Source organism: Solanum stenotomum, chromosome 6, assembly GCF_019186545.1.
Source record: "Solanum stenotomum isolate F172 chromosome 6, ASM1918654v1, whole genome shotgun sequence".
NCBI lineage: Eukaryota > Viridiplantae > Streptophyta > Magnoliopsida > Solanales > Solanaceae > Solanum > Solanum stenotomum.
Window position 1 is genome coordinate 18,005,687 of NC_064287.1, and position 15,642 is coordinate 18,021,328.

At 33.7% G+C, this 15,642-nt stretch overlaps 1 long non-coding RNA gene across 2 annotated transcripts; it reads right to left on the minus strand.

Annotated features, from left to right (window-relative positions):
- Window positions 1-9,494: 9,494 nt before the first annotated feature.
- Window positions 9,495-12,232, minus strand: LOC125868022 (uncharacterized). 2 transcript variants are annotated; one of them, XR_007446697.1, is made up of 3 exons: window positions 12,110-12,232; window positions 11,845-11,910; window positions 9,495-9,627 (listed from the first exon to the last, which is right to left on the minus strand). It is a non-coding gene; the product is annotated as an uncharacterized LOC125868022 (long non-coding RNA). The 2 variants fall into 2 exon arrangements; XR_007446696.1 differs by having other exon boundaries at window positions 11,845-11,914; window positions 12,110-12,215.
- Window positions 12,233-15,642: the final 3,410 nt, after the last annotated feature.

Sequence of the window (15,642 nt, forward strand, 5' to 3'; positions counted from 1 at the left end):
CTACCTCTAGCTCAACGAGGCTCCTTGCATTTAGGGCGTTTATCTTAAAACAATGTGTTTTGTTATCTCAATTTATGCAACACTCTAACTTGGGTTTTCTTTTTCTTTTACTCTTATTTTACCCTTCCCCAATGGTTGATCTGTAGACCATGTTTTACCACACGCAATCAAAGGACGCTCTTCCTTCTCTTCCAAATAAGAACCGCAAAGGGAAGAGGAAAGCTACTAATGAGAAGGTTATGAGTAAGACTATTGAAAAGAAACATCCTTCAGACGAGTTGGTCTCAAAATTGGAAAAGAAAATAAGGGAATTAGAAGATGAAGTGTCTGATATGCACGGGTGGGCCAAGTTGTTACTCTCTGTCGATCCCACTCTCGAGACAAACATAGATAAGCCACCTGTCACAAGTCAAGCCACTCTCTAAGATAATCCTCCACCCACTCACCATACTTCTCATCCTCCACCAACTTACCCCACTTCTCAAAACCAACCAAGCTTCATTCATATGCCTCCAAGGAACACTCACATTCCAAATTACCCATATCCTCCTCAACATCATGCATATGCTTCCAGACTTCCATATCTTACTCCGAGTTTGTCGAGTCCTCCCTTACAAGCTCCTCAATATCAAACACCTCTACACGAAGTCACTTGGTATTGTGTGCCGCTCATACCATATCAAACTCCTTCATATTAAAAGAGGCCTATCAAAATTTACACTCCTTTGACTGAACCTATAGATCAATTCTATGAAAAGTTGAGGCTTGCTGGTCAAATCGCTCCTATTAGTGAAATATGGATGAATACACGTGCAAGGTGGATTGAACCCTCTAAGGTTTGCGCTTATCACTCAGGGATGAAAGGACATACCATAGAAGAATGTCGTGATCTGAAAGACAAGATTCAACAATTGATTGATACCAAGATCATATGCTTGGAGGACTTCGCGCCAACGGAATCCCAACAATGAACATGTCGAAGCTCATTTAAAGCAGTTTCCAATAAGAGGTTTGCACCGTTTAAGTTTATGTTTTCTACATTCGAGTACCCATAGTCACATATGGGCAATAAGTTGGTCAGAATCTATCATTCAGTTACTACTTAAGAAGGTTCTTCTAAATGTCTTGCTTATGCTCTTTGTAATTTGGGAACTACGACAGACCTGATTCCCGTTTAAGAGAGGATACGTAGGCGCTCCTATTGGAGTTCGGTCTTATCATAATAAAAATTCCATTTTTCACTTTTGACTGTGTAACTGGGACAGAATTTTTGAGAGAGTCTTAAAAATTTCATCAGAAGAACATTTTCTTACAAGTGATGATATTGGGGCAGAATTTTTGAGAGGAACTCAAAAATTCCTTCAAAAGCATTTCTTCTCGCACATCAGTAACTGGGGCGGAATTTTTGAGAGGGTTTCAAAAATTCATTCAAAAACATATTTTCCACACAAATCAAGACTGGGGCAGATTTATTTTTTAGAGGATCTCAAAAAATTCACAACAAATCAAGCTACAATCTGTAATGAAGATCAGAATAATAGAAGTTCTATATTGGGGCAGAAAATTTTGAGGGAGCCTCAAAATTTTGACAACATTGCAAAGATCGACCGTCGAGCAGACATCAAAGTAATTCACTGTGCCAAATCAGGGACACAGATCAACCTCCCCTTTAACTAACTATTTTTCTTTGAATGCAGAAAAGACAGGTACATATACATGAAGCAATTTCAACATCACTTAAAGGATCAATGTACCACTATTTTGAGCCTGACAAATCGCCAGTAAATGGCACCCCATCCTTCCAATCAGATGGAAGGAGCAAGCCACTTTACGTCAATCCAGAATAATCGCCAGTCAACGACCTCCTGTCCTTACTATAGGGTGGAAGGTCAAGCTACAATACTGCGAGCTTAAGAATCGCCAACAAATGGCACATTATCCTTTCAATGAGGCAAGGGCCAAACTATTGAGCCCAAGTCACCAGTCAAATGACACACTATCCTTCTGATAGAATGAAGCATCAAGCTACCAAGTTTGAGCCCGAAAATTACCATTCAACGACAACCTTTCCTTACTATAGGATGGAGGGTCAAGCTACAACACTCCGAGCTCAAGATTCACCAACAAATGACAATCGACACTTCCAATAAGACGAATGTCCGAGATACTTATGCCCTCAATCAACTACTATGCATGTGCCCGAGATTGTATTGTGCCCGAAAATTGCATTGTGCCCGAGATTACATTGTACCCGAGAATTGCATTGTCCCTGAGATTACATTGTGCCGAAATTGTATTGTGCCCGAGAATTGGATTGTGCTCGAGAATTACATGTTCCCGAGGATTGCATGTGCCTGAGATTTGCATTGTGCCCGAATTGCATGTGCTCGAGATTGCATGGTACCCGAAGATTTGCATGTGCTCGAAGATTGCATTGTGCCCAAGAATTGCATTATTGCATTTGTGCCCGACGATTGCATGTGCCCGAATTGCAATATGCCCGATGATTGCATGTGCCCGAAGATCGCATTGTACCCGAGATTGCATTTGTGCCCGAAGATTGCATCTGCCCGAATTGCATTTTGCCCGAAGATTACATCTGTCCAATATTGCATGTGCCCCAATTGCATTGTGCGCAAAGACTGCATGAGCCCAAGATCGCATAGTGCTCGAGAACTGCGTGTGTAAGAATACATCTGTACAGAGTCACTATGGAATCGAGCCACAAGATGCTCGAATTACATCAAAATAGATACGCTCTATTTACTCATTACTTATGTTCCGAAGGCGTCATGATGTAAAGGCATTTTTCATGTGCAGCGTACATCATATCATGGCTTAAGGTTTTAATTTTCTGTTTGTCATGATCCAAAGGTGTCATAGTCTAAAGGCATCATTTTTTCATGGCCCGCAGACAACATTTGCATGACCTAAGGATATAATTTTTAGTATCATAGCCCTAGACATCATAGCCTAAGACATCATTTTCATAGTCTTAAAGGCAAACATCATGGCCGATATGGGAAATTGCATCACGTTTACCTTTATCGCTTGTTTGATATATTTGCTCTAATCATATTACAAGCTACAGATTTGCAGAGACTGACATTTTGCAGGTAAGACCAACTGCCATCTCAGCTACGATTATCATGCTTATCTATCACAACAAGGCCCCTCTATTCTTTGCAACTCATATTGCTCATTTTCATCTGAACCTTGCTTAAAGTTGGGAACCTCGTTGTCATGCTCCTCTCGCTTCTCTAAATCTTATCCATTCAAGTCGATATCATTCCCGTTCGAATATCGCACCGCTCTTTCATTTTTAGGAGTTTCGTCTGCTCCTAAATCTAAAACTACACATGACCTGATTCTCGTATAACCAGAGATATCTAGGCGGCTTAATACCAAAGTCTCGGTCGTACCCTTTTCCAACTTTTGATTATTTCAATTGATCCCACTGACATCTCTCGTCGGTCAGACAAAATTGGCTACTAAGTCAACGTTGGTTGCCTGATAATTCATTCTTCATTCTCAAGCAACCAAGGGGAAGCTGTTGACACCCAATTTTGACCGACCTCTAACCCTTTTTGGGAATTCTATTCAATTAAATACGTATTTTTAAAACATATTTCGAGTTTAAAATTTTAATCAATTTTGTCTTAAAATTATATATTTTAGTATGCATGATTTTAAAAGTTATTGTAATTATTATCAAATTATTTTTTATCGATAGTTAAACTCAAAATAATTACTTTATTTAAATATTTTAAAATAATAGATGTGCTTAAATTTTATAATATATGTAGTATTTTATTAATAGAGTAGCATTAGATTTAATTTTCCTCCAAATCGTTTAAATTTTAGCCTATTCCAATTTAAATTCTCATTGCAATTCTAGCCATTTCTATTTCTATTTTAGCCAATTCATTAAACTTTCAGATGTTCAATTCAAATTTGATTTAATCTCATCCGTCTATCCTTTAAATTAAATCCAAGATCAAATCTCAACCCTACATCTTATTAGATTCAAGGGTCCAGATTTAAAGTCTTCTAACTTTCCTATATTATTTCTGAAAGAGCCCAACCCTAATATGGTTCTTCATTCTCTCTTCTTCACTCTTCATCTTCCTATCCCTCCCCCTCTCTCTAAATCCGCCGCACCCTCTCTCAAAATTTTTTTCCGGCCAGCAATAGCCGACGAAGACCAGAGGCGGCGATGCCTTCTCCCTCCTCATCTCCTCCAGTTCCAGCCAGCGAGCTTCGTGACAGCAACAGCAGCAGCAGCTCAGCGAGAAAATAGCAGCAACAGATCCAGCAGCAACGGACGACAACAACAGCTCCGACCTATAGCTCGTTGAAATGAGCAGCAGCAGCGAGAGTTGGAGAGACCCCCACGTCGCCCCACTCTCCTCTTCTCTGGCGAAGCAGCAACGTCCAGCGAGGTGCCGGCAAGCCACCACGAAAATTAGTGGCCGCCTCCCTCTGTTCTCCCTTCCTTTCTCTTCTCTTTTTCAGTCAAGCAATCGGCGAGAACACGAACAACAGACACCAGCGGAAGCAACCAGCAGCAGTAACGCTGCTCCGAGATGGCAATACTACAGCGAGAGGGAACATCAGTGCCACCAGTCGCCTAATTCTCCGGCGAAAATAGCAACCTTTTTAACATATTGTTGGTTTGTTTAAGATGGATCTCAACAGATCCGTCCGGGGTATATGTCTTCTAAATTTTTATTTCATGTTTTAATAATTTTTTTCTTCTTTTACAAGTTGGCTTTTGATTTTCTGATGTATAAAATGTCTATGCATGCTCAGTATATGTGAAAGCCATTTTGGTCTCAAATTGAATTACTATTTGTTATTTTATGATCTTAATCTTGTCCTCGTAATTTTTTGATTCTGTGTATTATTAAAATAATATGTTTTGACTTGGAATGCCAATATATCTCTTGTTATTTGTTTCTCCAAATAGTAGTATATCCTTGATTTCTGATATTATTGGAATTGTTAGTTCTTGATTTAAGTTGATAAGCTTGAATGATAGCTGATGCCCTTAATTGATTTTTTTTCCTTAGGCAAATAGAGTGGTTTTCCTGTAATGTGGTTCGGCTTCAACTTTTAAAATGGAATTTCGTGATTTGTGACTTGCCCTTAATTTATTTAGGGTTGTATTTAGATTTGTACTTGTTTGTATATGGAAAAATATGAGAAGCTGTATATTTGGAATTTGATTTGAGCTATGTGATATTGTTCTTCCTAAAATAATACTTATTCTTTTTCGGTTGAACATGTGTAATATTGATTGGTCGTTTTGTTAATTGATTTTAGGTGGCTTATTTAGTTTTAGACAGATTGTTTCTTGTTAATTATTGGCAATAAAATAATTAAAAATCTGATTTTATACTCCTTTTGTTTAAGGTAAGCATGTTAATTGATTCCCTTTTATTCCCTTCCCTTATTTGGTCCGTAGTCTCGTAGTATATAAATGACCCTTCCTTTCATTATTTAACATCCGAACATTGGCTTACATTTTGAAAAAAAAATATACTAAAATATATTGCTCTCTACTCTGAAAAAAGAATTAAGTTCTTTAGGTTAGAAACTTCAAAATTCCTCTCTGTTTTGTTGTTTTGTTGTGTTCGTGTCTAATAGTGGATTAAGTTTATCTTCGCTGCTGATAAATATTTCTGCTTTAACTGGTTAGTTGTTCCTCCATTAGTTTAATCTTCATTCTGCATTATTTCGAATATCTTTGTGTGTTTGAATGAATGAAAGGAAGCATCTGGGTCAGTTCTCTTCTCCCTTATTATACGTTGTGATATATGTGTGTGATATCATATTCGGTTTTTGCTATTCATTTGAGTAATTCGATGTTTGAGTTTAATAAGAGTATACCATTTTGCTCGACTCTATTAAAATGAATAATGATAAGAACCCTTCTATTTTTTTTTTTTTATGTTGTATTGGTTCTTTGTTAAGAAGGGATTTTTTTTTGAGTTCAAGTGATGAAGAGTCACTTGAGATGGGTTTCCGGACAGGATTTAGTTTATTAGTGTAGTTGTATTGCTTCATTTTCATTTGGTATTGTAATAGTTGTATTAACTCCGACTCTCTCTCCATATATGAAAATAACTTGGGGGGATCATCTAAAGGGGGAGGGGACATATGTGCTACTTGTTACTTTATCGCAACTTATTTGTGTTAGAAAAGAATTCCTATAGCTATGTGATTTGTTTTATCGTTCTTATTCTAATAATTCTCATTCGAGACGTGTCTAAAAAATAAAATAAATCACTACTGCTATTAATCACATGTTTAATATTATCTAATTATAGTTGATTGTGGATATTACTGGAGTGTTGTGACCACCTTCTAAATGATAACAATAAATAATATATTTGCTCCTTGTTTAATCTAATTCAACCAAAGCTCCCTCTATATAAAATGAATAAATATTTAACTCATAATTTGTTTTGTATTGGAATGTTTTGCCATTTGAGATATCATGCCTGTAGGGGTTAATTTTTTTTTTATATTATTCTGGTGTAGAAAACATGCCTATAGGTTGTAGATTTTGTGTCCTTACTTAGAAATCATGCCTATAGAACTTGATTAATTAGATTGATATGCTAATCGAATCTAATAAATTGCAGTATGTTAATCATTTAGTTTATATTTGTCAGTATATTAATCATATAGAAATCATGTTCATAGGAGCTATTAAATAATTTTCATCTAGAAAAAAATATGAATCTGTAAATATGTTTTGCCCACTGTTAATCATTTCTGCACTACATTCATTTTGGTGCCACTTAAAATAAACCTAACTAACTATTCCCAGCATGTCATATCTAAATAAAATCAACTTATAGGACTATTTTCTGCATATTTAAGAGAAACAAGAATAGTAAACCGTCTGAACTGAAATCTGAAATAAAATATGTCTAATACAATTATTTTCTGCATTTTGAACACTGTCCTGCTACTTAAAATAAATAGTTTTTCTACATATTTTAATGTCCATGTTGAGAATAATTACCAATTAAATCTGCCACTGCTTTAAGTATTTCTGCTCATACGCTCCTGGTTAAACTAATATGTCATGATAAAATCAGCTACTGATTAATTTTCTATATCTAATAAACTGACTGTCACTAAAAATGAATGTCACATAATAGTCTAATCTGCTACTGCATTAATATGCTATTTTCTACATAATATACTATTTTCTGCATAATCTGGCATTTTAAATCTGTTGTCCTAATAAAATTCTGCTCGAAATATTTAGTTTTTGCATTATGAATAATTGTCTTGCCACTTTAATCAACTAATAAATAATTTCCCCATGCTTTATTAACAAAATAATTAATTTCTGCATTGTGTCATAACCCTCTGTCCTTGTTAAATTATGTATCACATTGTTATGAAGCTTGTTTATGTGTTTGTATACACACACTTAGCATGCGACCTTTTCACATTACTTGTGTTTGTCAGCATGTTTAATAAAACCTAGAGGCCAACTTGAGACTTTACATGCTAAATGAACGTCCTATTTGTTTGACTTAGTGTCTAGGTGGGCCTATTAAAAGCATATATTTTATTTTAGTCTAAATTTACCCTAATAATAGTCCAATGCCTCTTGGATGTTAAGCGGGGACGCTAGGCACCTTTTAAAGATGAAAAGCATGCGGTGGTGGGGTAGGGGTAGTTTAGGCCCTACGGAGATGATGACATTGCCTCGAGCCGTAACTGGCAAACATTTGTTTTGTCTGTCCCTATATAGAAGCCGAGCGCTGATCCGTAAAGTCCTTCAAAGTCTCCCTTTCCTTTTGTCCCTTTATTTGTTTTAAATTATAATTGCTTGGGGTAGTTTAATAAAAAATAAAATTTGTTTCGCCTATCTAATTGTGCAATTTCTGCCTCCTCGCTCCTTTCTTTATTAATTGTTTAAATGTTTATTGTATCACCTAGTTTTGCATGCTTAATTAATTAAATAAGGAATAACTGAAGTAGCCTTAAGTGTTAAATGTCACTTAGTAAGCTTGTTTAAGTTAAATAACCTAAATAATGAAATGACCTTAATTGCTACTTGTAACCCCCACATTTATTGCATGAGATACCGCCGGGACCCACATTTGTTGACCTCGAGAGATGCCTAACACCTTCCCGTCGAGGTAATTTGAACCCTTACCCTGATCTCTGGTTCGTTGACCCTTAGCTAGAGTTAGTTAGATTAGATAGGTGCCCTAACACGCCTTAATTCGTTTGGTGGCGACTCTTTAATCACCTAAAAGCCCAAAAGAGTTGTTAGGTCGAAAGTCCATTTTACAAAAAATGGGGCGCAACAAACTAACTTGATTTTGTCTTACAAACCCTACAATTCAAAATGTTAGAAAATTTATCTGGGGAAACAGGACCATTGTCGGGTATAAGAAAGACTCAATAATTTCAACTAGGATAGAAATTACTTCCAAATTGAAATTAGCAGAAGACATCAATAAAATAAACAATTCTTATTAGTAGCACTTCCTTTTAGAGGTGGATAGAACTTTTGAACTATGGATTCATTCAAATCGAATATTTTGGACATAGAATGTGAATATTCATATGAAAAATCACCAAAATTTTAATGACTATTAAAATCCAAGAGACTACCCAAGGCTTGTCTTAGAAAGAGTTGTGTACGATAAGTTTGAGTCTTATATCTTATTCGCGAGAATTTCTTCTCTCCGGTCAAGCAGCAAGCAGCCCCCTTTATATAGGGTTCCAACCGTATCTGACTTCTAAGAAGTTGCTGCTTTTCATTAGTCGTTGTGTTCTAGCCTTTTCTCAACCTAGTAAAGTGGCTGCTAGTTGTAGCGCACAATGTCACTACAAGAAACTGTACTTTTAGAGGCGATGAAAGTCGCCACTGATACCTCGAATGTCGCCACTAAAGACCTTTAGAGGCGGCAACATTGTTGTAGCAAGTACTTCCATAACTAAATGTTATTTGTGACGACAAAGGAGAGTCACCACAAATAGTACATATTGTGGCAATAAGAATCGCCGTCAAAACTAAACGAAAATCCATTCCCCAAAGTTGATAATGGGTACGGTCTCCACTATAGACTAAGTTTTAGCGGCGACTGCCGTTGCTACAGAAATCATTATACCTTCACCAACAACTTTTGTCACGACAATAGCCTCCTATTTAATGGCGATCATAGTCACTACAGAAACAATTATACCTTCAGCAGCAACTATTGTTGCTGCTATATCCTGCAATTTTTAGGTGGCGAATATATTGTCGCCACAAACATTGTACCTTCAATAAAAAGCCTGACATTTAGTGGCAAATAAAATTGCCACTAAAACCTATTTTTCTAGCAAAAAAAAATCAAAATATATTTTCAATTACGACCTAATTTTGAAAATCAAGATACCGATATATTTTCCATCAACTACATATCAATATCATAAATATTATTATTACAAAATCATCAAAACATCTTCTCAAATTAAATATTATAATAGTTCTGCCACAGAAAATTAAAGATATACTTCTAATATTGTACATTTATATATTTACATATGACCAAGAAAAAGTAAAATATACACAGTATCTTCACAGTCCTTGAGCAATTGTCCCTGATATTAAGGAAAAAACATATGATCATTCTCATAATCTAATGTTAATAGATAAAGGAGTGACCACAGTAATATTGAAATAAAACAATGAAAAACACATTTCAAAAAGAAAAATTATTGGATTAAGCAATGCATATACTGGAGTTACTAAAGAACTTCAACAAACAGATGTTAAGGACCTCCATATCTAAGGACAAACTAACTAGATTTGCTATTTGTGAACTAGGTTGATTTTCCAACTACTGAGCAATGTTTTAGTTTCTCAAATAATATTTTTTAAGTTTCCAAAAGTATCTTTCTATGATAAAAAGTGAATAGGTAAACAGTTATGATCAAAAACTTTTTATATGGAAGAAAAATAATTTCAATTCACCTTCAAAGTTCCATTTTACCAAGTATGTGGAAGAAATGAAGCCATATCAAATACTTTTAGCTTGAGATTCCTTCAATTCAGCTAGTTGTAGTAGGAAAGGCAAAGAAAACTAGTGCACTCACCAATAATTATACAATAGAATTGAATAATGCAGCAAATATAGAGATGATTATCACAAAGAAAAGATTTTTAAGAAAGATTTGACAATCCTGAACAAATACTGAAACACAAATTTATCTTTTGCGACATAGTTGATTTAGAACGCTTCTCTAATGATGCAAAAAAAGATTTAACATTCTTCTTTGTGTGTTATTATTTACTCTACTGTTACATGTGTTATATGGGTTGGATTTGTTGATTTGTAGTGCTTAAGATTTTTAGTGTTAATCGTGTTTCGTTTGATTTTTCAATTGACTAGTTCATTGAGACATCTAATTTAGGAAGCTTGAACTAACTTTTAGTATACATTCTATTTGAGAATGACGTAGAAGTTGCATGCCTTACATAGTTTAATTCTGAGCCATGTATTTTTGGTCTTACCATTACAAAGGTATTTTCTTCGACCACAAGGTGCAAGTGTTGTATCAGCCTACCCCTTCCCCTGTGTCCCTTTTCTGTTCCTAAGAGAAATTATCTATCCTGTTGCATATTTAAACTACTTGCTTCCACTTTGTGGTTTTCTCTGTGACCATATAATAGAAGTATTCACTTTTCATCTTCACCAATATATTTCTACATAATTCATGATTGCTGACCACATATTTTTTCCTACTTTATCAATCACCAGCTAGGGAATAGTTCACAATTACAAATCCTCAAGTCCTTCTGCCTAATGAAAGCACAATATTGAAGGCATCATATGTTTAAGGTACTTATGTGCAAAAACTGAACTTCGACTTTCGAGTTGATTGGACATGCTATTCCTTGTCTCATTAAAGGAAGGGTAGCATGTTGAACTCATCAGCTATTATGGCTGATCATCTATTATGGTCGATAACCTAAAGGAAGGGTAGCATGTGAAAAGAGACAAGAGACAAGATTACTAATCTTAAAAGACAACCAAATGAATGGAAAATTAACTTTGAATCTCATAAAGTGAAAAGTTGAACCAAGTGATTTTGAAATATTGAACTAAGTCGAGACTCATTAGCCTTTATCCATATTTTCACAGTAAAAAGTTATGCAAATAACAAACATTTTGAAACTCAACATCTTGAAGGAAAGCAAAATCAATTTTAAAAAAAGTAGGTGCTAGAAGCATTTGCGAACCCTTAGTAATTTGAGAGATTTATACATGATGGAAAGGAACAACTAGGTGAAATATGTTGAGGCTCAAAATGTTGAATATGGCAGATTCATTTATTATTTTCAGAAGTACACATACTCTTAAAATCTAAAAAGAGTCCAGCCACTTCAACAAGAATATATACACATTGCTCTTTATCAAAAAGAATATATACACATAAATAGGAGAAAATTATTCTTCACTTAATTCACGATAGGAATGGAAATAAAATTTTAAGGTAAAAGAGGCAATGGTATATATTTTACACACGTACAACTGAAAAAGAATAAACATCCATTTCCTAAAATTGAATTAAACAAGCAGACAATAGAACTAGGAAAATAATCGAAAATAGTAAAAGCAAGAACAGTACATTGGAAGTTATTGAAACTAAGAGAACTAACCATACTTATCTAAAATAAAATAAAAAATCCTTTCAACTAAAGAAAGACAGAATTTAAACAGATAAGAAAAAAGCAATGCAAGAATGTAAACAAAAATATCTATGCTTATTTAAGCAATAAAGACTGAGAAATTAAAAACTACAAGCAAAAATTACCTTGTGTGGAGCAGTGATTGGTACTGAATGAATCGATGAACGATTCCACCACCGGTAGACGAAAATCTCACTAAAAAGAAGAAGAAGAAAAATTAGGTTTTTAGGAGTTCAAAAACATACCCACAATTTGTAAGCTTAAAATCAGAATTCCTTGGTCTCAATTGCGTCGGTTCAAACTCCCAAAATGTTTTCCTTATACAATTTGTACTAGTTTCGTCCTAGTGAGTAAAGAAATTTGAAAAGAAAAATGAAAATAAAATCTTACCATTAATGGACGATTAGGGTCTGTGATCGACGCAAATCGTCTGATTCTTATCCTAAAGTAACTCAATAAATAATTTATGAGTACGATTTTTAAGTGAAGGATGGCTATGCAATTGGGGGCTAGGGTTCTTTGGTTAATGGGTGTTAGTTGATGAATGAAGGAAGGAAGAGTTTGGGTGGGTTTCTTGGGCCCAATTGGGTTAAAAAGAGGGCTGATATTGTATTTAAAAAATAGGGTTCTATTCCGTAATGTAAAAACGTAGTTAAATTAAAATCATTTTGCAATAAATTAAAGAATTGATGCGAAGAAAACATCAAGACGTTCAAATATTACTATAAATTAATTAAGCTTTGTAAAACCATTATTTGCACATGTGGATAATTATCATAATTAAAATGCAAATAACTTTAAATTAACAATTTAAAATACACTAAAATATTTGTGTCGATATAAATTGATTTTAAAAAAATTAATATATATATATATATATATATATTACGGTATTTTGCAATAGGAAATGACGAAACAGTACTAAAATATTTAGAAAATATTTGACTATGTAAAATAAATATTTTACCATGTTTGAAATTTAAGAAGTTTGGTCAATTAATTAAAAATATGGAGGGTCAAAATTGGGTGTCAACACATGGTACGTTCAATCTCTTATTTTGTAAATCTTAAAATGATAGATTTTCTTTTTACGAAATATATATTTATTGGTCATGTATTTTTAGAAAATTGTGTCACTATTCTAAATTCTAAATTCTAAATTTGGTCATACGTTTTAAAATATTTGGTATTTCAAATTATGGTTTGAATTTAAAATTTTGTGTAGACTTCATAAATAAATGTTGATTTCAAATAAAAACTTGTCATTCAGATAACAAGCAAAATTAATAAAATAATTCTTTACAATAATAAATAAAATTTGAATTTATAAACAACTAAGAAGCAAATGATTTTGTAGCGACATCAAAGGCTACCACAAAATTATCTTCCCATTTAGTGGCGACTTAGTCGCTACGAAAGGAACATTAGTAGCGATTGTTTATTGGTCGCCACAAATAGTTTTTCAATGGCATGTTATCACAAAGATTAATATACATTTTGCGGCGGCTTATGCATAGTCGCTACTAATAATGATATTATTTATGGCGGTTTTTAGGGTCGTTACTATCACTAACATCTTTTGTGACAACCTTCTTTAGTCGCCACAAAAAGTCTAATTTTACTGGCAACAACACATGTCGCCACTAAAGGTCGCTGCAATAACTCAGATTTCTTGTAGTGTGTACTAGAAAATAAGAAAAACGAATTGAGAAACTACTCCCTCCTTTTCATTTTATGTGGCAATATTTGTATTGAAATGAAATTTGAAAAAGAAAAAAGATTTTAACACATATCAAAAGTATCTTTCGACTTCCAATCTTACACATGTCATGAAATTCTTATTGCTAAAAAGATATGCAATTACAAGTAAAATGGTAAGTTCAAGGTTAAAGAGTCTCTAAATATATAAAGTTGTCCTTGTTTTTAGAACAAAATGTAAAGAAAAAAGCTAGATAAGGTAGATTGGAGAAAGTCGTAAAAAGGCGAATCTTAACATTCCTGGTAATCCACACACACTGAGAATAGGGTCATTGATAATTGATATACAACGTTCAGACAACACAATTGGGTAAGATCACAATCTGCACTCAGAGAAATAAAACTGTAATGATGACAAATAACACATTTTTCATAAGGCGGACAAAAACACATTTTCTTAAGGCAGACAAGAAAGGAATTAATAGAAAAAATTTAATTAAATCTGGTAGTTAAATCGAAGAGAGATGGGGGTTGGAAAGTATAATCCAGATATGGTGGTAGAACTTTTTGTACACTTTTGTGCAAATAAAAGAATAACCCCGTCAACATCCATATCAAAAGCAAACTAAAATAATCAATTTACATACAACATACATATACAACCATTACTTAATCCAAAATTTAAAATCAATGATCTTGTTGTATCACACACAAACCCCAAACCCCACCTCCCGCTTCATCTTCTTTTTTTTTTAATGGCAAATCGACTAGTTCCACTAGATACCTCCCACCAACAACAACAACAGGTAACAGGTAACGCTTCATCTTATTCTTTTCATTTAAAAGGTACTCAACTCAAATATCCTATGGATAAAGAAATGAACTTTCAAGCTAACTCAACCCCTCAGAAGACCCTTCATTCCTAAATCACTCAAAACTAAAGCTGGACATCTAAAACACGGATAATTTCATATGGCACCCAATATATAGACTTGTTCACTAATTATGACGGTTCACCAATACCTCTTTCCTCTCTCTTCTCTGCTAACTCGTAAGGGTTGGACCCCCACAATGGGAATATTATATGGCAACCACTATCTATTGTTGCATTTATCTTTCATCTTGCTATTTTGTTTTATTTTTAATAAAATCTTACTTTAGATACTTTTCTTTTGAGTGTAGAGCCTATAGGAAATATCCCTTTCTACCCTACCCAACATTTCAAACAACAAATGGACCTCGAACTTAGCTCAATCTCTTAATCGGTACCTCCGTAAATGATTAGTGTTAATTACTAACTATTTTGAACAAATTAAAAACATTTGATGAACAACTAAAAAATAATCAAATTAAAACTTATGGGGAAGCCATTGATGGTGGTTTTTTCTGCAATCGAAGAGGACTCGGAAGATTCTGGAAATGTGAAGCGATGAAAACAAGAATTTCGGGAGCTTTTATAGGAAGGAGTACGAGTTGTGTGAGCAGCGTAGTGACGAAGTTAAGGGCTCATTTTCTATTAAATACTATTAAATGTCTAGTACATTTTTCAAAGCATTAAATTTAATATATTCAAAGGGCACTATTGAATTACTCCTATTATTTGTTGTTTCTTAAGGTGTGTGCCAAATCAATAGTGGAGAAATATTGTTAGCCAGATGGACTATTTCATAATTTTAATTTTTATCCCAATTAAATATAAAACAAATTCATCCTAAAATTTGTCTCAAAATTAATTATTTCTTATAATACATACCAAACTTACCTAATAAAAAACTCAATCAATTTTTTCTTCAGTCTGAAAGTTGACCAATTTTTGCATATTTTCTATAGGGGTTTTTGGTAATTATATGGATTTTTAAAGTTTACTATGTTAGTCAAATTAAATAATTCTATATAGCAATTTTTTTTAAAAAAAAAATACTAAAAATGCTCGTGATCATTACTTAAATGACAAAAAAAAAAATTCTACTTTCATAAATACACAATAATTTTGGCTAACAATTCACAAAATTACGAGAAAATGAAGGAAATTTTTAATGTATGTGTAAGGTCCATAGTAGAAAAACGGAAATAAACTTCATCGACCACGTACAATTTATGAATTCCGTACAATCAGTTGTCTATTTATTTGCATTCAAAAGAGTAACATTTTTTTTTATAATTAATGAGAATATGAAAAGTTAAATGATGCATATTTACCTGTTCTGTTAATATATCCCCCCCCC